This window comes from Ixodes scapularis, unplaced genomic scaffold (assembly GCF_016920785.2).
Source record: "Ixodes scapularis isolate PalLabHiFi unplaced genomic scaffold, ASM1692078v2 PGA_scaffold2__306_contigs__length_199485367, whole genome shotgun sequence".
Taxonomy (NCBI): domain Eukaryota; kingdom Metazoa; phylum Arthropoda; class Arachnida; order Ixodida; family Ixodidae; genus Ixodes; species Ixodes scapularis.
This window is the reverse complement of record NW_024609857.1, coordinates 102,096,859-102,119,076: the sequence shown is the minus strand read 5'-3', so window position 1 is coordinate 102,119,076 and position 22,218 is coordinate 102,096,859. Positions and strand designations below refer to the sequence as shown.

Sequence of the window (22,218 nt, the reverse complement as noted above, 5' to 3'; positions counted from 1 at the left end):
GCAAAATGATTCTTTCGCGCAATATCGCGTAAAAAGCGAAAAAAAAAAGCGTTTTGCGCACCAGGGCCAGTTTGCTCGAAGCGGTAACCGCGGCTAAAGTTAGCCGCACGTCCTCGGAGAGGGATTTTGAAATCACGTGACTGGCTCGGTAGGGATGCGGGGAAACATGGCGGTGCCCCAGTGAGTAAGCGCCGCTCGCATTGGAACTAATATGTCGTTGTAGCTGCAATATCGGGCGCGTTAGTCAGCAACGAATGGTGCAGGAGGCTTTCGCTTTGCCTTACCTCACTTAAATCGCAAAGCATGAGCAATGACCTCGCCGCATTTTTTAGGTAGTCTTTCGATTGTGGCCGTTCCTGGGCTTAAATAAACGCGATAATTGTCGGCATGGCAACGTCTTTGGAAAGTGGATTGCCTTGACTCAGTCGGCTGGGTATTGATGGCACACAAAAGCAGACAGCGTCCCAATAGACCTTTTTCTAAATTTCCCAAGCGCCGAGGACCGTGCTACGAATATATTTACACTCCTTGGACGTGCTGGCGTCTGCAGTAGTAATTGTTCTAAAACAGAAAGTCTAAAATAAATTTTGCTTTGCACGCGCGTTCGTCAAAGCCTTATTATGAATATTTACTTCAAATATTTTATAAGACGAAGGCCAGCGCGCGCGGACCGTAGAATTACATTTCCAGCGTTCTCCTCGATGCTTGGATAATTTAGAAAATGGTCGATTGGGACGCTGTCTGCTTTTGTGTGCTATCAATACCCGGCCGATTCAGTCAAGGTAATCCGCTTTCCAAAGGCGTTGCCATGCCGACAATTATCGCGTTCATTTAGGCTTAGGAATGGCCAAGAACGAAAGACTATCTAAAAAATGCGGCGAGGTCATTGTTCATGCTTTGCGATTTAAGTGAGGTAAGGCAAAGCGAAAGCCTCCTGCACCATTCGTTGCTGACCAACGCGCCCGATATTGCAGCTACAACGACATATTTGTTCCAAAGCGAGCGGCGCTCACTCACCGGGTCCCCCGCCATGTTTCCCCGCATCCCCACCGAGCCCAGTCATGTGATTTCAAAATCCCTCTCCTAGGTACTGCGGCTAACTTCAGCCACGGTTAGCGCTTCGAGCAAACGGGCCCTTGCAGGTGTGCTAAGCTCTTCCGAGTACGGAGCGTCTACAAAATTTTTCATATGTGAAGGTCTGCTGAAGGTGAACACTGTGCCAACATTGGTTTTGTGTTTGTCAATTGCGCAGGCGTTACTCATCGATGCACCCGCCTCGTCGCAGTCAACTACGTCGAAATGGTTGAAGTCGACAGGGCCTCTACGCTTCTCAAGTGAGTCGACAAAATACCTTTTTTTTAAATTTTCTCCTTACCGGATAAGGGCGTTTCTTTGCGAAGATTCGTTCGCCTTAAGGAGTTGCTCATAGATCGACGACAAACTGCGACAACAATGTTCCAAACGATCTTAACGTTGTCTCCTTGAAACCTGTAGTTGTCTCCAGCTGGTGCCGCTAGGCTTCAGTGATGTTGTTCTCTTGTCGAGAAACGAGTTCGCTGTGTGGTTAACTAAAGAAACGATTCAATTTGAACACCCACACAACTAAGCAATTGAATACGTGCCGCTAAAAAGTATTAAGAATGCTGTTTGCTTGTTAAACAATGTTTTCGCACTGTGGCTGCCTAAAAAAATTCAATATTAAAACTTGCACAGGTAAATAAACAGGATAACCTAACAAACTCCCAAGTTCTGTGTGATTTTGGTTTTCTAATGGTGATATGGTTACCTTGAATACAGATTTTTATTACTTTGATGTCACTTTGCTATACAATATTCCTATTCACGAGGCCAATGTCTGTGCGACAAGAGTTTGTGGATGCAATCATAGGGCTTTGTTATTTTACTTTTGTTGCAACTTATCGAGTTGCTTGTGTTGTATTCGTCATTATTCGGTGCTCACGTGTCCCCCAAAAATACTATTTTTGACTCTGCCTAAAGCCGCAAGCTGCGGACAGGAGGATCTATCCGTTAAATAGGCAAGAAAAAAGTGGACTTTTTTTTCATTTCTGCAAATATACCTATATCTCTTAGCTGCGGAACACTCTTAACGTTTTCTATGCTAAGCCTTTATATAACATCACGTTTAAATATTTCAACTGACGTTATGACTTCCAAATGAAAACAAAAAACAAAAAAAAAAAAAAATTAAAAATTTAGAATTTTTTATGTGGAATAATGACTGATAAATGATGAAAAGACAGGGAGGTATAAGTCTTTCTATCCTCTCTGTCACTCACTCCCCACATATAGGATATAGAATTCGTATTTCTTGTTTGTTTTGTTTTATCCAAAAGTCAGAATTCTATTATATGTAGTCCGCATAACGCCTCCGACGCATGCTTCAGTACAAAAAGTAAGAGCTAAGTCTACGAAACGAAGTACTTAAGTCAATCCGTCTTCAAATATTGAAATAGGGCGGAACAAAGCGTTATCGATTGGTGTCCCCTTTCATTGTTTTAAATGTTACAAAATGCTCCATGAACGGTTCATGCGTTTCTCAAACAAAATCCCTGGGTTACGTGCCGTGGCTGGCGCTTATATAAAAAGGTGGCGCAAAGAATTTAATCTTGCTGTGGAGACGTCTTGTAGATACACTTGGTATTTATGATTCTTAAAATTTTATTTGAAAGCCCGTCTAAAAAAATCCAACCCTCCTAAAAAAAGAAAAAAAAAACTTTTGCGGCTTTTAATGCATACCGCAAACTGACGCTCCGAACTGGGTGTTTCTGCTCTCATACGCACTTGCACTAGGACATGCGGTGAAGTCACAGAGCAAGAAACATTTATGAAGTTGTAGGCCATCTGAAGAACATATTTATTATTTATCTTATTTATTCACTTGATACTACAGACCACAAGTTGTCCAAGTAGGATGAGCAGAGTGCAAGCATAAAACACATATACAAAAACAAACAAAAAATTAAAAAAAACAAGAAACAAGACGAGGAAATCTATAAATAACCCAGAAAGGCGATAAAATACTACAATACAAGCAGTACAACCAATTCTCCAGTCAAAAAGCACAAGACTGAAGCACATAAACATCAAACTTATCAACACCGAAACACTTCGAAGTACAAAAAGTATACCTAAAATGACACCTCACAAAATTCAAGAATAAATGAAGTAATCATAAAGCAGAATCCGAAGATGGAATAACCGAACGTGGAAGTGAATGCCAATCCTGAATTGTGGCAGGGAAAAACGAAAATTTAAACAGGTTAGTGGTTAAGGAATGCTGATGATGGTGCCTAATTCGTCTTGTGTAAAGCGGCTTTAAATAATAATCTGAATCCGAGGACAGATTTTGTTTTATAAAGAGAGTGCAAAGATTTCAAACGGGTTATTCGTCTATGGTGTTGTAGAGTTCGTATTTTGTTAGTGTCCATCAACAGTGAAGGCGAATCAGTTCTTTTAAATTTTCCATAAATAAACCTCACGGTACGTCTTTGAACACGTTCTGATATTTCAGAATTAGATTTAGCATGAAGGTCCCAAGTTATACTGCCCCATTCTAGTATAGGTCTAGCGAGTGAATTGCGAGACAATCATTTCACATTTGAAGTAGCGTATTTTAGCTTGTGCCTAAAAAAAAACATATTCTTGAAGGCTGCCGAGGATGCATTTTAGCGTAGTAGAGTCTGTGAACGTGACTTCCATGGTCGCTGAAACACCACAAGACCGGTCGATATAAAATTTAACGCGTGTAGTTGAGAGGAGTGACTCCCCGCAACACACGTGCACTACGACATATATAGTGCACGCGCTGGCTCTCTCGTCTTCGTCAGATTTTTTTTCATCTTTGTCAACAAGTATGCCACTCTGTATTGAAACAAAGTATAGGGTATGGTTTTGATACTATAATATAATGTTTCATGTTAAAAAAATATAGGCTTGAGTATCTTTATAAGTGAAATAAATGTAAATGAGTCTGAAAATACTGCATTCCGGAGAATTTCTGGTTTTGGAGATGGGAAAATGTTTTTCAAATATCAAACCTCTACAGTGAACACAAAATTATAAGGATAAAAGGTATAAGAGTACGTGCTATGAAAGCGACACACTTGATAACAAAATGTTTAAATAGAACAATAAAGAAAACAGCCTCCAAGCGTAGGTTGACTGACTGTTGAAAGTGCCCGAAACGTGAATTGACATTAAGCCAAGAAACAATATAAACAAACTAACATTAAGTCAAGGAACAATATAAACACACTAACATTAAGTCAAGAAACAATATAAACAAACAGAATTCAGCCTTCGAGGAAGAAGCACCACATATTATTATACAAAGCCATTGACAGACAACTCACTGAAAACCCCTGAAATATTTGAGGAAGCTTTTTGACGTCCCCGTGTTGCTTTTATTCCGCTTGAAGGCTTTTGCTGTCTTTTTCTTCTTTTTCGCAAAACTGCGTTGCCGTTTTTACACAATTCTCTCACGCATTGCTCATGCACAACATGTGAAACGGAGCGAAGCGCGGGCCCGAGTTTCTGAAGCGTTGCGAATTCGCCGCCGAGGCTTTCACTCGCCGCCGAATCTACAACTTTGCGACCACAATATATGCTTTTGTTCTTTGTTTATTAGATTCTACTTTTTTTTTGTGTACACTAGCTCCACAAGACAGACACACACACGCACGTACAAACGTATGCGAAGACAGCCCCACGAAACAGAAATGAACCTAAAGAAACGAGAGCTCCCGTAGTCCCAAAATCGCGAAACAAAGAGAAATCAAGATTGTTTTCGAAAGACGATGTACAGGGAGCGTCAAGAGGCGAGAAAATAACTTATAAAAAGTTGGAAAGTGGTATGTGCATGTGAAAAACGTCAAAGGAAAGTAGCTCGAAATACGTATTTTTAAAGATGCCATAAGTTCCAGTTTAGATTTAATCTTCAAAGACGTTCGTCCGGACGTATTACATGAGAAAAAAAAAAAAGGGGGGGGGGGGGGGGGTGTGGAATCAAATGTCCCTGAATACATTGGCAACACAAAGAACTAGTATTCTATCACAAATTTAAAACAGGCTATACCGAATGGAATAATCATTATTTGAACAAAAATGTCGTGATATTTGAAATAACAACGAAAAGAAAAATATGAGCGCACTTGGGGTTACAACTATATACCTCACAAAGGTCGAGAATTCCTCGCGGAATATGATTTCGTGTGTCTGAGTAGCTGTATTGCGTCAGTGGTAATTCCAATTTTCAATAGCCAGAGCAAGAGAAGAGTATTTGGACCGACTAGTGAGGTCAAATAAAGGGAAATTTTAAGGAGTGCTCGTGACGCAAAGAAATATGTGAGGCAGGCCTACAGTAGGCACAGGGGCGGATTCAGAGGGGGGAGGTGACCCCTCCCCGACGGGCCTAAGTAGGATGAAAAATAATTCTAAAAAATGCCTCGTTCTTAGTCAAGTGGTGATTATTTGGTCAAAAAACTAGATTTGTGCAGCCGAAGCAGGACTGTGGATTCAGCCAACTGTTTTTACTTGGCAACGTGTTTATTGCTCCAATAAAAAAAAAATAAAGGAGAGAGAGAAAGACAGAGGGAGAAAGGTGAGGGGACAAGTTCACCAGACGCGAAATCTACCGTCCAAGAGAAAGCGGTGCTTCTTCGAAATTAACAACGTAAGATAGCAGCTTGGCGGCGCGGCATAAGATGGCAGATTGGCGTTAGACCCAACACGCGTTAGGCCGAACATCACGACGTTGTTTTGCAGTTCAGAGAGAGCCTGGGAACCATCGCAAAGGAGTTAGAAACGGTTTCTTAGTGGCGAGAACAGAACTCGGCAGCAAAGGTGAGATCTCAGCTTACCTCAATCCTGGATGCCGAATGCGGCATCGCAACCTTAGCTCTCTACGGCGTTCTCTCTGTCACGCTTCCCCTGAGTCGGCTGCTCCAGGAGCACGATGTCAAAATGAACAGTGCCTCGGATTCGTGACAGACACGATTGTCATCCTGAGCGAAAAGCGGAAACCGTTGAACGTTGAGAAGGTCTTCAAAGAAATTTTCACACATGCAGAGGGCTTTGCCGTGAGCATGGCGCCCAACCATATGTGCCTCGTCTAGTGCAACGACAGACGTACTGCGCGAAATTTCCTCCACAGGCAGTCGAGTCATACTTCCGCGCATATGTTTACATTCCTCTTGTGCGGTCCGTCGTGGAAGATCTCAAGCACCGTTTGCCGGAAGAGGTGCTGGAGGTGTACTGCCTCGACACCCTTTTGCCTCGCCAGGTGAATGACAGGGAACCTCAAGCAAAGCTCAGTACCCTGGCGGCGAAATACAGCGTGTTCCTCAGAATGGGAGATGCAGCATTGGAAACCGTCCTCAGCGCCGAATTTTCACTGTGGGTGGCAAAATGGAGACGAGAAGAACAAAAGGGGCCTTGTCCATCGACGGCTGTGGAGACACTTCAAGAGTCAGAGCAAGAGCTGTATCCCAACATCAGGACTCTGCTGCGCGTTCTCTCCACACTGCCAGTTAGTGTTGCGACTGCTGAGCGGTCCTTCTCTACCCTTCGTCGGAATAAGACTTGGATTAGATCGTGGTATGTCGAAAAGCGACTCAACGGTCTTGCCCTCCTCAACGTCTATCGAGATGTCAACGTCGACAAACAGAAGGTGGTAGACCGCTACGCGCAAGGAGCAAGACGACGAAAGACGATGTGCGTGCTGTGAATAAACCTTAATATGATAACGGGTGTAAATAATTATATCTGTACACCGTCCTCTCCAAATGTAGGAGGTTATCTTCTTCATGTCATGAGATAAACGTGAATCTGTTCAATAAATAATATTATGTTGTTCCATGCAGCTTGCCTAGGCACTGAGCTGAAGAGCATTTGAGCTCGCAATTTTGTTTTCTATCAGTTTCATGCATGCACTACAAGACCATGAAAAATCGAACAGTTATTTATGTTTCACTGCATCCCGTAAAACACCAAGTCATTGAGAGTAAAGTCACCGAGGAATCCCTCCTACTGTTTCCCTATTGGAGTTTAATTACTCCAACGAAATGTTCAAAGTCCCGGCGCGTCACACCATTCTCATGATCTGCGTATTTAGGAGAGTGAGTCAATAAAATAACTATTAAAATAACAAGGCATTTGGATCACGTTCGCCAAGGAATGAGAGAGTTTTCCTATTATTCGGCCTTCTTACATTTGCCTCGCTAACAAATCCTCTATTCTCCGGCCTCCGTGTATTTTTTTGTCTAAATTGATTGATGTATTCTATTTTGTCGAGAACCTGCTAAAACTCTGTCACGCCGGGTGACTCAATTCCCTGTGGTGGTTACATGGGGATGGTCACTCTTTAGATGTAGAATATAAAACCATGCACACGTATCTCTCTCTCTCTCTCTCTCGCTTTATTACTTATTGCGCAAGTCTTTGAATTACTGAAGCAGCAAGTGTGGATTTAAAATAGAACAAAAAACTATTAAAAATTTAGTTGGTATCTTTAGGCTGTAACAAACGTTAAAACACGATTAATATTTCCTTTTTAGATTTCCTTAATATTACTAATCCACGCAATTGAGAAAAAAAATCACAACCCCTTCTTTTTTCCTCCAAACCTTAGCCATAAATCCGCCCCTGAGTAGGTGAGCATGAACGATGGCATGTTGTAATGAAATTTGTGGAAAAGAAATAGACGATAGAATTTGCGGCAAGAATCAAGGAGAATCAGGTTAGAAATAGCCTTGAGTTCAGATATACAGGATTTTGAGGAATTGTTGCGATGAGTGAAGCGGGCGGCTTTGCTTTTGTTTAGACTCTAACCTATCGACGAGGTACTGCCTATGAGGAGACCAAATAGTGATGGAATATTTCAGTTTTGGCCAAACGAGTGTTTTATATGCAGTAAACTTTACGTCCTGTTGTGATAAATACAAATCTTCTTCAAGCAATTCAATCTAAGAATTGGAGACGTTGCCTGTTCGTTTCCTGTTTCCTTTCGCATTTTATGTTTTCCTACCCCAGCCTCAGGTTTACCATCATGTTCAACTTACACCAGCTCGACTGAACTCCGACTATTTTTTTTTATTAGAAAATATCTAAATGTTCTTGATGCTTTGTTAACTACAGTATTGATGTGAGCATTCCAAGTCAGATCTCCAGTGAAAGTAATACATATGTACTTATACGAGGGAACAGATGAAACAGGAGATAATATAGAGTAGGAAGGAACGTAGAGTATAGACTAATTAAAATAAAGCTTCGTTTTAGAAACATTGATGTTCATTTTCCATATTAAACATCATTTTTCCAAGATGGCTATGTCGTGTTGAAGATTCTCTGGGTCACTTGGATTAAAAATTCGACGGTACAAAACACAATCATCATTGAGAAGTCTCATTAATGACAAGATTAGTGCAGGCAGGTCACTTAGGTGACGCTGCTTATATAGCTTATATTGGTAGCATGTGCATTGTTTGCTCATTTTTTCAGTGCAAAAAAAAAAAGAAAAAAGAAAACCCAGCAAACTCGGACTGCAAAAAAATAAAAAAAAAAAATCCACAGCTTTTTTTATATCTAAGTTTACCTAACCGGTCAGCCATCTGTCTCTTTTTCTTTTCCCCCATTGTCTCTCCTTTTTTATCTCTTGTTTTTTTTTCTTGATATTTTTTGTTGTTGTTTTTATGCTGTGTTGAGGATCATAGCGTATAACTTGCTCTTCAAGCGACGTCGCAGTCGACTTTGCAAGATATATACATCTCTCTCTGAGAATCGAGAACGTAAGATTGTTTCATGCGAAACTTCGGTTAGTCGTTATGGTTAGGGAGGCAGGCATGGCATATATTTGTTTTCGGTCACGGTGGCCTTGCGTTGCCATCGACGCAGCCACGAGCTGTGTATACCGCTAGCAGTCTGGTTTCTTTTAACGCCTGTTCTTCGGAGCCTTGCCTTGAAGCAGACGAAGCACCGGCTGTTCTCCGAAGCGATCGAATGATGCCGACAACTCCTGCGTCCCATCTGGCGATCTCGACAATCGAAGTTAAACAAGCCTTGAATTTGGGGTGCGAGGCACCGTTAAAAGGCCCCGGATAAGAACAATGAAAAAATCCTTTAGGGTTATGTTTTTATCTTTTCGTTTTTAGGTCGGCAGGGCTTTGATCTTTTTTTTTTTTTTTTGCGCGTTGAAAGAGAAAAAGAGAGCGAAAAAAAAAATTTTCGTACGTTGGCCTTATAAACATTCTTTCGTTTTTATCTAATGTCATGCAAATGCTGCCAATGGTAAAGCAGTCCGAAACACGAGGGAAACACCGGTCGAATCGTTTGACGAGGGGATGAAAAATATATATTTTGCAGTCGACGCCACGTGCTCATGGACCAACGCAACAACGGCAAAAGCTTAACGTCATAGATTTCCTCGCGTTTTTGTGCGTGTTCTATGATGGAATGAACGAATCAAGAGCATTTAACACACCGTGACTTCCACTTTTATTATGTGTGTTCGTCGTTTATGGGTGCGAGCCTTCGGTTGCCCTCCGACTAATGATGAAACCAAGCTTAGCTCTCCTAGATAAGCTACGCTGAAGAGGAACGCCGCAGAGGACGCAAAGCGTGTCAACGCTTCGTTCTGCACACGAAGGGTCGACAATTTTTTTTCCAGCTTTTATTTACTTCCCGAAAGAGAAATGACGAGGACTTTTGAACTTCTTTTCGCAGAGGTAGTTGTTAGTGCGCCTTCCCGGCAAAAAACAAATGCTCATGTCCGAACGCAAAACTCCATCCTACAGCAGAGGGACTACCTCCCTCTCCCCTTCGTTTCTCACAGACGGCAAGGCTCCCCCTCCCCCCCGCCCTCCTTACGCCCTGTTGGCCTCCGCCGTTCAGAAAACCCCCGTGATCATGGGGAGAGCGCTGTTTGCACCCTTTGCTACATCAACGGATTCTCCTGCGACGCCCCCCCCCCCCCCCCCCTTTCCCCGGCAGCCGCTGTTGCTAAATGCCCACGTGGGGACACGCTCCTTCGTATCTTCACTGCAGTCGCCCAGGTTCTATTCTCGTGTCTCCCCGCGCCTCACAGAACAGTTCGCGTACGAACTTTCGCTTCTTCCACCGCAGCCGCAGACACGGGCGCTTCTGTTCCCCCCCCCTCCCCCCCCCCCTCGCAAAAAAAAAAAATTTAGCACCAAGAAGAAAAAAAAAAACGTTTGATAATATTTAACACTTTCAACATCTCGCACGATCATTTCACCGAAGCAGACATCTCCTCACGGACGTATCCTACATCAATTCCTCTGAAAGCAGGGAACCCATTGGAAACATTGTACAGCACGCTGGCGTAAGGAAAATCTCATTCTACGTGACTTTTCACAACGCAGCAGCTACCGCTGTTAATCGCAGTACACTTTGTGTGGTCGTGTGCAATTTATTTTTTTCATTGTTGCTTTTTTTATGGCACGGAAGTTCAAGAACCTATTGATATTTGTTTTTATGAATGCTATACGGGCGCATTAAATTAAAACAAAATAAGACAAACAAATTAGCTGTAATATTATCCTCTTCAACCGAACATCATTCGTACGGCAGATCTCTGAATATATTTGGGATTGCCGTGAAGATTGGCTTTCTGAGTGCGTAAGTAATCAAAGTAAAGCTCTAAAATGCAGAATGCCCTTCGTCTTTTAGTTTAGAGGTCTACAGGTAGGTTCAGTGGAAAAATATTGAAATTCGAAAATAATAATAATAATAATAATAATAATAATAATGGTAATAATAATAATAATAATAATAATGGTAATAATAATAATAATAATAATATTTAATAATAATAATAATATTTATTCATGAGAAAGAATTACCAAGTTCAGCTTCGGACCTGGTCAAAGCCGGCAAGGACTTGTGGGACCAGAATAATAATAATAATAATAATATTAATAATAATAATAATATATTTATTTGTGCGGATAAGTTCTCAAGTCGGAGGCACGGGTCTGTCAAAGCCAGTAAAGGCTTGTGGGACAGCACCCCACTGGTCATAATCACAATATCCCCCAAACACAAACAGTGTCAAGCTCACCATGCCGCATCTGCACAGTAATGCAATAAATATTATTACGAGGATAAAGAAGAGGTGGTCTGGGAGCGAGTTGGAGGAGAGAAGAAGAAGAGGATCGTTCGTTTTTGACTTTGCTGGCAACGGACCCTGTCACCTCTATTTTCTACCATCTCAATCACCTGTAAATAAACCCCATTTTCACCGTAACAATATGATGAAAAATGCCATGCACATAGTATCCATAACTACACTGTGATGCAATAAATAATCATGTAAAAAAAAACCACACACACGCGCACACACTCACGCATAGTTATGTTGTTCCATTGAAATCTTGGAGCACTTGTTTGAGTTTTTTTAGAGAGTCCACACCATATATGTTTTCCGGCAGGTCATTGAAGATTGAAGGCACATAGTAATTGCGAACTCCTTTTCCATAATTCGTGGTGATAGAAGGCATTTTGTAACGCTCGGTCCGGCGAAGTGATCTAGATACTATATTGGGTTCTTTATAGTCATCGTTCCAAAAATATTTCAGTACAACAGCCTTAACCAATAAAGCATTGAAAAGCGCCAAACCTAAAGCTTTTAGTTTTTCTTCTTCGGTTTCTGCCGATGGACCATAGGCAATACTCTTAAGCATTCCTTTCAAAACTGAATCAACTTTTTGGCACCATATTACAGACCCATGTCCAAAAATTGTTATGCCATATCTTAAAACACTGTAAGCTAAAGCTTGAGCTATCATCTTTTTGGTTGATTTAGGAATTAATGATCTTGTATTATAGAGTAAGCATGACACTTTTCTCAGTTTTTTACAGATATAAGACATATGAAAATTCCATGACAAAGCACTATCAAACTCAATTCCTAAATACTTAACCCGATCTGCATAAGACACTGGGCAGCAGTTGCCGTCTGCACAGTAAGAAGTATGCATGTAAAGTGGATGATCAAATGGTATATTTCTTAGCGGCTTATGAAAGCAGACAAGTTTAGTTTTTGATATATTTACCTCAAGACAATTTCTTTTGAACCAGTCAAGTAAGCAGCAAGTGTCTTTTTGGAGTAGCGTCATTGCTGGAACATAATTGAGATGGAGCGAAAGCAGTAGCGTGTCGTCAGCGTATTGGAATAGTTTACATGTGGAGACAGCGTTGGACATATCATTGACAAACACGTTGAAAAGAAGAGGCGACAAAATAGATCCCTGAGGGACTCCAGCTTTTAAATTTACTTTGGAGCTTCGACTATTGTTTATAGAAACTACTTGTGTACGGCCGCTCAAAAAGTTCTGAAACAGAGAGAGGAATGGGCCGCGGAATCCAATTTTATGCAATTTTTAAGTAGAATGCTATGGTTGACCGTGTCAAATGCTTTCGCCACGTCAATAAATAGTGCACACGCGACTTGATGCCTTTCAAAAGCAAGATGCAGTTCATCAGCAAAATCTTCCAGAAGTGGCTGGGTCCCCCGGCCACTAACGAACCCATATTGTCTAGACGATAGGATATCAAAGCTATCAAGGTACGACGTCCTAGTATTGGGGATATGCTTTTCCAAAATTTGCATTTCACAAGAAATTGGGCGGTAATTGTTAATTTTTTTACGCTCCCCACCAGGCTTTACTAATGCACTCTTTAAATCATCCGGGATTTTTCCACGAGAAATGAAACCATTTAACATATAAAGGAGCACGTGTTTATAAAATCTTAATTTCTCTGCAGGTCTTCTGCACTGATGCCATCTATACCAGGGGACTTGTTTGATTTGAAACTGAAAAGCGTAGTTTTGACATCAAGCTCCGTCATCCGGGGAAGGAAAGCCGAGGAAACGTTTGAGTCTAGAGTACCTGTTGAAAACAGAGCATCATCTCGGGCTACGCCGGAGAATTTAGCGAAGAATTTATTAAAATCCTCAACCAGTTGCGTTGCATCGTTGCCGAATGTTTTCTCGAGTGTGCGACCAATTGACCTATTAATCCCCTTGCCCCGTAGCTGATTCACCAAACACCAAGTATGTGCTATATTTGACCTTGCTTTAAAAAATTTATCTCGAAAATATTTTCTTTTTGCCGAACGTATCAGCGCGTTTAAACGATTTCGTGTACTGCGAAATTCTGTCTTCAACTGAGAATTATTTGGAGAACCTCGGCATCGTGCCCAAAGGGCATCTTTAGACCTAATTTCTTGTAGAATGTCACCAGTTAGCCAGTCGTGTTCGTTCCGACGTCTCCTCACAGGAATGACCTTTTTTGCTTGTACCCTAAATGCACAAAATTGATCTTTAAAACTTCTGTAAACGCCGTCGATGTTGTCAGTAGATAACAAAATGTTCCAATCGTTCGCCCTAACCAAGTTATCAAACTTCGTTCGATCACTTATTTTAATTATTTTTGTTCTCTCTTTTGGTGATTTAACATTGAGTTGTGGTATAAGTTGACATTCCACGAAGTAATGGTCAGAAAGTTTTTGCTCTATTACTGCTGATTTTGCAATTATATCCGGTACGCGTACATTAATATGATCAAAACATGACACCACAAGATGATCTTCTAAAAGTTCTTCTCGGGTAGGAGCAAGAATTAAGTTTTCAATACCAAAGAGCGCCAATAGGTTAAGATAATCACAAACAACAGACTTGGATGGTTTAAGCGTGTCAATGTTGAAGTCGCCTATTAGACAAATATCATCGATGGATCGAAAACTATGAAGCGTATCTCGGAGTTCGTTCAAAAATCTCGAAAGATTACCTGACGGAGGCCTGTAAAAAGCTAGCAACATCAATGACCAGTTAGAATTCGATACATTCAGTGATAGTGACTCGCAACTAAGAAAATGTACATCAAGTCTTTCAGCCCACCAGATACCTTTAACAAATATAGCGATTCCTTCTCCTCGTCCAGCTGTACGTGTTAAAAAGAATGCCTTATAACCCGGTATCCGGAATTCATTGCAGACGTCCTCTTTAACATTGATTTCTGTTAGTACAAAAACATCGAATGATTCTATTGTATCATTCACAGTTGCTATAAACTGATCCCAGTATTTGCGTATACTCCTAATGTTCACATGTAAAAGACCAAGTGCGCTATCACTCACTGGGTAAAAGAAACCTCGAAGGGACGAAAAATCCGAGCACCGACGAAACTGAACTTCCATTATTCTAAGTGGTTTTCATTCCATGTTCACAGAGCCGTTTAGCAAAGAGGAGACTAAACAATCTTTTCTAGGTCGTCCAGCCGATGGATGCGGACAACTGGAGAGGATTCAGTCTTCTTTATGAATAGCTTACCGTTCATGTGAACTTGTACAGCCTTGCCTTTGCTCTCTCACGCAGCCTCCAAAACAGTTCCTTGTTCTTTCGGTTCAGGTTTTCGTTGACGTACAGTTTTGACAGTGACCCGTTGGCTGCAAGAGTCCGCAGCTTTCCTCTTGCGGTGAGCCATTGATCTCTTGCTGTCATCAAAGAAAGTCTAATCAGTATAGACCGTTCCATTAGGGTCATAGCAGAGAGGGTAAAAGAGAAAAAAATGCACTCCCCCTCTCACCCCGCATGACGTCCGCCCCGCCGAGTGGGCTGTAGGTAGCGTCCGGCTGGCGTGCAAACTCTGTTTAAAATCGCGTCATTTTGGAACTTTCAAGCGCAGATGCGCAGATTTTGGTATGCCACTTGTCGTGTAATATTCTGCCAGATAAAAAGACTCACGGGGTTCAATTGCGCTGTTACCTGCGTGCAAATAAAAAAAAAATATTGGGAAAACTGTGTCTGATTGGCTGGTCTTTTTGGCGAAAAGTAAATCCGGTGGCTGTACCTTTTTTACTATACACAAGTTCGTACTGGTGTAGGCCTTTAGCGACCGTGAGTGGAAGTCTAAAATAATAAATAAAACGTGCTCTCCTGCCACAATACAAGCAGTAGTTGAGGGTAGTACTGCCGGCTGACTCAACTGCTATTTAAGTAACGGAAAAAAGATATGCTAGTTGATCATTTAGCAAAACAGAACAACAGAGAGCTATAGGCTGATTTTAGAGTAGCCACAACCCTTCTAAGAACGCGAACCACTTCACAACGGCACCCACGAGCAACAGTTCGATGTTCGTTAGAGCCCGCCGATACAGCCCAAAGATGGAGAACGGCAATCTCCCGGTTTGTCGCCTGCTAGCGGAGTCGCGCGCGTGCCCTCTCTCTCGTTTTACCCCGCCGAACCCGCTGAACTTCCCGGATGTGTGGAGAGGGCGCTGCGGTCGCACAAAATGGTGCCGCCCAGAGAGCGCTAAATGGAATGGTCTATAGGCGGAGGGATGTCACGTCGAGATGGTATACGGTGCGCTGTTAGAATGTCTCTTGGATGGAAGTCAGGAAGGCCAAGTTGACTTGCTAGCTCGCCTACAACAACAGTCAGATTTTCGTTTGGGGAATGAGGCAGCCCGTGAATCTCTAGATTGGAGAGACGACTGAACTGTTCGCTGTCATTGAGCTCCTCTTGAAGATGCTGGATGGTTTCAGACTGCTCCGCTATCACTGTTCTTAAAGACGTTGTTTCAGTGCGGAGTTCTGTTATTGAGGCGGAGTTGGTGGTGGCTGTCGCTAATAGGGAGTCATACCTCTCTGACAAAAAGTCAATGAACTTCTGAACCTCCGATACGGTGGATTTGAGGTTCTCCACTACCGGCTTTAAGGTCAAGAGTTGATCGATCTTGGATGGTAGATCAAGGAGGGACTCAACGTTTGACTTGAGTAAGGTAAGACATTCCAGCTTAGATTCAAGTGATCGAAAGTGGTCACCAGTCAACGGAGATTCACATTGTGACTCATTTTGGGAATCAGCCACACTACTCTGTTGTCGGCAAAGACGGCACCGCCAGATCTCCCTTTTACCAGCACCCATGGTTTTGAAGGTGCTTTCCTTAACACCGGAGCACATCTTCCCCAGGTGAAGTGACCTTTTGCAGTCGGCGCAGGACATATGGCGACCATCGCTGACAATCTTCTCGTGGAATTTAGCACACTTTGATGGAGATTGAGAAGACATGGGAGGATAGCGATAGGAAACAGTAATACATACCGTGCTTCTTGACGCGCAGGTTGTCCTGTGGCGTTGAGTCCACTCGAGAAGTACCTCGTACCCAGAAAGGTGGCGTGGAGCCGGTGGTGGATGCCAGGGAGGTTAGGTACGGTTATGCTGCAAAAGCTCAACCGGAGCAGGCGGTCGATGAATGACGATGGTGACCTGGTCGTGATGACGTCAGGACTTGACCTCTGCAGCGGATTGCTTGCAGGCTGTTGATGAGCTTGAAATATAACGAATAGCTAATGGAAATTTGAAGAACAATCGAAAAGAACGACTGCTCTCGGGGACTTCGTCTTCTTCTCCATAATAATAATAATAATAATAATAATAATAATAATAATAATAATAATAATAATAATAATAATAATAATAGTAATAATAATAATAATAATAATAATAATTTTTTATTCAACATTGCAAATATAACCACTTGAGTCTCGGGTCTGGTCAAAGCAGCAGAGGCTTGTGGGACCAGATCCAGCATTTGGAGTGGCAGACCGGATATTCGCACGGACTCACATTGCCGTGAATATAGGGGAAAAAACACACAACACACACACACACACACACACACACACACACACACACACACACACACACACACACACACACACACACACACACACACACACACACACACATACATTCAATGTTTCATCAGAGTACAGGCGAAAAGTCAGAGTTGGTGTTTTAGTCGTGCTTGTATGTAGCATAAAGATGAGTCATAAAAAAAAAAAAAATAATAATAAGGCAATTTAATTTCACATCGTGCATTAAAAAAAGGTCATTTCTTAAAAACCTTTGAAAGAAATATATGTGCTCGTCCAATTCTCAACTAGAACGAAACTGAAAACCGTTTTTGCGTCATATTTTAATTTTTCGAGTTTGTGACCTCTAAAGGACCAAAAACAGATTTTGGGATTTGGGCGATCATCAGAGATCGCGTATTCGGGAGCTCTCTTGGCTGAGATACCTCCCGCAAAACAAAACGAAACTTTTTACATGACTTTTTAAGCTGCGTTGAAAGCGAAAACGTTCTCAAAAGATTTTGCTGTATTTATTTATTTCCCCAAAATACCCCCGAACCTGGCCCCTTTGCCGATAATTTACTAGGTTTGGTAGATGATAACGCTTGTAACAATCAATTAGGTGATATAGATTACATATTAAACAAAAGCTTAAACAAATACCTATTCAAGAAGCACAATATCGCTGCAATCAAATAATGTTATTTTGGCGAAAAACCCCTTTGAATACAAAAGAAACTAAAAATACAAAATTCAACGACAATTTTGTCAAAAACCCATTTTTTGTATGTTTTAGATTTTTGTTTGAAGAATGCTTTGTATGGTCTAAAACATCCAGTAAAAATCAGATATAATATAGGTTCGGAGATATAGACTTGTAAATTTAAAAAGACGAAATGTTTCAAGCTCTATTTTAAGATGCGAAGCTCGGTCATCGTCATTTTTAGGCCTATTAATGTATTAATACTTTGCACTTTTTCCAAGTATTCGTTGACTTCGATTTAACACACATTGAGGTTAAGTAAGGCTGATGCGTAGACGGAAAATTGTTTGATATATTAGGTCTTTCCTGCACACGTTCAATTTTTTACTTTAAACAAATCTGAAATCACAAATAAATGGATCTCTTAAGTTGTATCATCAAAATTAAAAGCCCATAGAAACTTCCCTCCAACCTTTTATGCGAAATTACTCAGTAAAGGGGTGAAAGAAAACATTTTTGATGTGCATGCAGCCCTACAACTATATTACAGCTTTTCCAACTCTCGCTTCTACACGCACACTAGGCCATCTTAGAAGGTAGGCTTTTCTAAACCTACCAATATTTGTATCTTTTTTTCTTCCACAAAGAGAAAGCTTGCACAGCCTGTGCTGGAGTACAGTACATAAAATTACATAATATATCCGGCAATGCAAGTTCACAAAACTTTTAATGTGACCAAAAAGCGCCGTTAATGCGGGTTACGACAGTATTCTCGATGCTTAGCTATTTGTTTAACATAGCATTGAGAAACGCGTTCTTGTCTTGAGTTTTCGCCCATAAGTGGCATGACCAAATATTCTTGACAAAACTTACAGCATTCCGTTTTCTTTTTCATGGCGTCAAGGTTGTGAGCCATACCTGGTGTAACGGCATGCGGTTAGTGCCAAGTGCGTGTCGCGGCGTGTAAGCAACAAGCCTCCTTGCACAACCGTAGATCGAGAGAACTGGCCACATGAACATGGTGATGAGTTCGCTCAGATAGTCGCCCCTGAAGCCTGGAATTATTCTCCCAAAAAGGGATACAGTACATCTAACCAGACTTGTACACGTTACTGAAAAAACGTAACCGATTACCATTACAGCATAAAAAAATAATCCAAAAATTACTCTAAGTAATCGATTACATCCCACGTTACTTTTCATTCAACTTTTTCTATTACGGTAGCAGAATCTTTGAGGTCTCGCGTTCAGTTGTTTCGGGAAAAAAACATCCTTGATCGTTCTGAGCGAGTAACGCCAACACCCGATCCCTCCCGTGAAGCAAAATAAATAAAATAAAAATAGCGCTGTCTAAATACATTACTCACAAGGGGCCAGATAAGGTAATTTTGCATACCCGGACGTAGTCTACGGTGTACAAAAAAATGAAATGTACCCAGGAAACGAGGCATAGTGAAGCGGCCTACTAATACTTGAAGTACCAAACTTAATGGTTTCCGAAAAAAAAAAAATGGCCGTTGCCCAGAGCTGAGTGACTCCAGCACATCTAGCCCTTCCCCCTCAATTTCTTTAAAAAAAGAGAAGAAATTGAGAAAAATTGTAATGGGTAATTTTGTAATCGATTACAGAAAAAAAGTAATTTAATTACAATGATCATTACTCTTTAAAGGAAGTAATTGAAGCGTTACAAAATTACAGTAAAATGTAATCGATTACAAGTAATCCATTAGTTGTAACGCGATACGTACAAGTCTGCATCTAACCCACTGTTGTGATGATGATAAAAAAATGTGCAGAGGGCTTCTATATCTTTCAATAACATTCGGTACGCGACATGTGGACGCAAAACTCGAAACAAGGATAGTACCTCAATTTCAAACAATTTCCCAGGCCTTTAACTCATTTTAAAAATGAACTTTTTAACCCATTTTAACGTCGCTTTGTGTTAAAATAAGTGTGCTTGTGAACTTGCGTTATTAGATATTTGGTGTAACTGTATGTACTTTTCAAACTTAACGCCGACACTCGGTTACTCTTATATTCACTTATTGTCACCAACTCGAAGCTAAATTGGTCACTGCAGCAGCTGGAATGTCTTCACCATGCTAGGTTGTGTTCGGGGATCAAACTACACAATGTATAATTGGACCTGTAGGTAAAGGAATAGCAGCAAAAGTGACCAGGACCATCTCATTGCGGCGCTATGTTTAGGGAACACTGTACTTCCCCACTGTATATGCGAAATTTTCTTCTTAAAGAAATAGACAAAAAACGAACATATAAAGGGTAAAAGAGCCCAGAGCCGTGTATTGGGAGAGCTGGACCATTCATTGGTTTGAATAGGAAAGCATCTCGTGGTCAACCACATGCCGCGAAACAGCCCTTACCGGTTGTCGTAAGCTCTAAAAATGCGACTCGACTAATTTAAGCCGTTTTAGCGTTGCTAGATTTTCGCGATGATTTTATAATCCGCATTGCAGAGTGAAATTGGTATCTAATTTCCTACTTTTTTAAAGTTGTGATTTTCTGGTTTTATGTACTAGAACAGTATGACAGTTATAAAAAAGAAAGTGCGAGCGTCTTGCAGATGTACGAGTCTTGAAACACTTTTAGTATTACTGGACATTGTTTGTCTTAATATTTATTTTTATAAAATTCACCACTGAGGGCATAGGGTCCAAGTGGTTTGCCATTTTGAAGCGAGCTAATTGCTGCTTTGAGCTCACTTAACGTTATAGGGCATTCTATACTCTATTTGCTATCTCTGTCAAGCGAAGGCATCGTTGACAATAGACTATTTCTTTTGCAGTGCCCGTGGGGATAATTTTAACAAAGGTATTCGAGTAGTAGGCATAGAATGCCTTAACAATTGAGGATGGTTCTTTGATGATCACGCCATCTTGGCCAATTCCTAAAATTTACATGGATAATTCATATCGTTTTTCATCGCCTAAAGATTGTTTTGTTGGCTGCTCACCAAATGAAAACTTTTGAGTGCCAGAATCTTGCACTAAAAAGCTCCACGATACCTTTCGGTTTCAAATGTTTTGAAGTTTTGCTCTTGTAACTTCAATACCAACTTTGTGGTCAACAGGATTGATGAATTTGAATGCATAGTATAGAAAACGAGTTTTATAGAGTTCGCGGCGTTCTTTTTTGTTTTAGTATGATATTGTTGAAGAACGTTTAATCGTCAATTTTTTTACATCCCGCTTAAACCTATCCCTAAATGCGAAAATATGCGCAACTGAATTTTTAAGGCATTCCGAAAGAATTATTGAAACTCCCTTAGAAATCTTTTTATGATTTAGAAGTTTTATATTAAATTTCCACAACTCTCAGTTGGGCCAAGGATATCGGCGATCCTTGGCTCCAAGGCGAATGGAAACCATGCAGTGATGAGAAAAGAAAATTGGCTTAACATTATAGCTAGTTAGCCATTGATTTAAAGAGCGTCACCCGACATATATATTTTGTCAAGGCGAGCGTGCGAAACGCCTTGAAAGATAGTAAAACATATTGAAGTGTCTTTCCGACATGCCAGATTTACCAAATTGCCATATTCGAGTAAGTCTTTGAGGTAGGCCGTGCTTCTATCGTACGATGTATGCAGTAGTGAACGATCTTCTGCATTGCATACATAGTTGATATCTGCCAGTGGTACTACCGTTTTATCGGTGTTTAAAAAATTCAAGAACTAAAAAAAAAGCGCACCTTGCATTCACGTTATTATGAGTATAAACACAAAGAAAACGCCAAGCTATGTGTCCCAAAGTTAGGTTTCATGAAATAATATGATCTTCCGGGTCAATAGATTAGAAAACATCCGAATAGTCAAGCGATTTGCGCAGAAACAAGAAACAAACAGCAGAGAGGCCCACTGAGGGATTCACAGAGATCTCAATGTCGTCTTTAAAAGTCTCTAAAGTCACTGCATTGACCTTGTCTGCTGATAATTTAGTCTTCTGTACGGCTGCTACGTCAACGCGCGCATGCTTCAAGAGTCTTAAAATGTTTATTGTTTCCGCTTAGACGTTAGGCATCTTACATTTAGGGTGGTAAAATGTAAATGAAAGGGCGGGGTCTGCAAGAATACTTTAAGGGAATTTGAGGTTCGCGCTGGGGTTGACATCGAGCGCTTTTGGTTACCTTGCAGTTTAAAATAGGGCTGATACTTAGGGCCTCCCTGCTTCCGATCTTTTGTGGGACGTATAAGGAGCCCCTCATCAAAAGCCACGGAGTCATATTGATGACCGAGTCCTTTTGTAAGATTTAAGACCACAGCACCGCATCAATCTTTCTGGTTGTCGGGGCGGTGCCTCACACCTGGCCACGGTGTCTACTTCGAATACTACAACGTCTTCACCAACGACTGTTGTGTTGATGAGTTGTCATTATCATCTTCACGTGGAGTGGTTGGTTCTAGTAGGTATCCTGGGTCATTTTGCTTGACACTGGGGTCGGGCACTGTAGCAGAGGGAACGTCGCCTACGTCGACCCTCAAGAACGCTGAGACGGAGAGCGTGTCCCGAAGCATCGACAATCTCCGAGATATGCATTAGGAGCTCAGACTGCTCTTCGGTGTCCTGGGACACAACTCCTCGAAGTTTACTTGCGTAAGTTGTGACACAGGCGTCAGCGATGTGGCCATAGAGTCCACGCTTAAAGCAGTGCTGTATTCTGCTCTGCCGATGGACGTGGCCTATACCGTTCCATTTGAGATATAACGGAGGCCTTCCCAAGACAACAATAAACTGGCATCCATACACCTTAAGTATGTGAGGAGTCCTTACCGTCGTCATTCCTTCGTGGAAAGTCAGGCTCAGTTCCCTGTTCAGGG

At 41.4% G+C, this 22,218-nt stretch overlaps 1 protein-coding gene across 1 annotated transcript in view; it reads left to right on the top strand.

Moving 5' to 3' along the window:
• The first annotated feature begins 1,252 nt into the window (after positions 1–1,252).
• The window catches only part of LOC120845191 (metabotropic glutamate receptor 5), a 460,349-nt gene continuing 439,383 nt past the window's right edge, over positions 1,253–22,218 (top strand). Inside the window, exon 1 of the mRNA XM_040503390.2 lies at positions 1,253–1,334. The gene's annotated coding sequence lies outside the window, so the exon portion shown is untranslated. The remainder of the gene's footprint in view (positions 1,335–22,218) is intronic.